Genomic DNA, 1613 nt, shown 5'->3' on the forward strand with positions numbered 1-1613 from the left:
GCCGCTCGCCGAAGGGACTCGGAGTAGACCTGTAGTTTAGTCACGTCTGCATCTCGGAGAGGAGGCGACTGGAGGCGGCGTGACCGGGACAGTGCCGTCGAAGCCCCCTCCGGCGCCGGGAGCCCTTCCAGGTGCCGGCGCGGCGAGGCCGCGGGCGAGGCCCCCGCTCGGGACCTGCGGTGTGGGGTCCGGGTCCGGGCCCGGGCGGTGACCGCGGGCGGCGGGGCCGTCCCCCAGCGGCTGGTTAGGATTCGGGTGCGGAGCCGCCGTGCCGGATGCAGCGCTGTGGCCTGCGCGGACGTTTACTTCACTGAGAGCTGCAGACCCCGCACCTGGGAAGGGGCGCTGATGGCCCTAGGTCTGCCAGGACCACCGAGGCGGTCCGGCTGCTGTGCGCTGTCCGTGCTCAGCAGTAGGACGTTACTATAGCTTCAGTAGGGCGCGGAAATTAAACGGCTCTGCAGGCATTAGAGGGGTGCAGCGGGGGGCGTGGCAATGAATGGGGTCAGGGGCGGGAGAGAGAGAATGCCAGGGTGACACTCGCCTTCATAGCTTGAGGAAGCCTCGGGCCACGGGCAATGTGACTGGGCCTCCCGGTTCCGGGAGGAGAGGCAGGGGGGCGGGGAGAGAGTGAATTCGGTGTTCAACTTTCAGAGTTTGGGCACCTCCAGCACATGAGAGGGGAGGGTGTCCTGTCGATTTTCATTGCCCCTAAAATGAAACCCTGGACCCATTAGGAATCACTCTTTATTTCCCCCTACCCCCAACTCTTGGCAGCTGCTAATCTATTTTCTGTCTCTACATGTTTTCCTAATCTGGGCATTTCCCATAATTGGAATCTTGCAATATGGGACCTTTCGTGTCTGGTTTCTTTCACTTAGCATGATGTCTCCAAGGTTTATCCATGTTGTAGCATGCATCAGAACTTCATTCCTTTTTATGGGCCGGCGGTGGCGAACTGCTACAGTGCCCCGCTTGGGAGCGCGGTGGCGCGCTCCCGCCGAGGGTTCGGATCCCACATACAGACCGGTTCCCGCTCACTGGCTGAGCGAGGTGCGGGCGCAGCACCGAGGGTTGCGATCCGTTGCCAGACACGACAAAAAGGAAAAAATAAATAAATAAATAAAAATTAAAAAAAAAAAAAAAAGAACTTCATTCCTTTTTATGGCTGGATGATATTCAGTTGTATGGGTCAACCACATTTTGGTTATCCATTCATTCATTGATGGACATTTGGGTTGTTTCCACTTTCTGGCTATTCATTTATAAGTTTTTGTGTGGACATATGTATTCAGTTTTCTTGAGTATGTATCTAGGAGTGGAATTGCTGGGTCAGGTGATCACTCTATATTTAACCATTTGAGGAACTGCCAGGCTGTTTTCTAAAGTGACTGTGCCATTTTGCATTCCTACCAGCGGTGCATGAGGGTCTGATTTCTCTACCTCCTCATCAATACTTGCTATTATTTATGTTTTTGATTGTGGCCATCCTCGTGGATATGAATTTGTCTTTCATTGTGATTTGGGTATGCGTTTCCCTTATGGCTAATGATGTTGAACATTTTTTTTTTTTTTTTTTTTTTTTTTTTTTTTTTTTTTTTTTTTTTTTAAAA

The 1613-nt window shown here is 52.3% G+C and overlaps 1 protein-coding gene across 2 annotated transcripts in view; it reads left to right on the forward strand.

The window, feature by feature from the left end:
• ACOX3 (acyl-CoA oxidase 3, pristanoyl) overlaps positions 1 to 1613 on the forward strand; it is a 50298-nt gene that overhangs the window by 501 nt on the left and 48184 nt on the right. The window lies entirely within an intron of this gene.

Source organism: Galeopterus variegatus, unplaced genomic scaffold, assembly GCF_000696425.1.
Source record: "Galeopterus variegatus unplaced genomic scaffold, G_variegatus-3.0.2 Scaffold76, whole genome shotgun sequence".
Taxonomy (NCBI): Eukaryota; Metazoa; Chordata; class Mammalia; order Dermoptera; family Cynocephalidae; genus Galeopterus; species Galeopterus variegatus.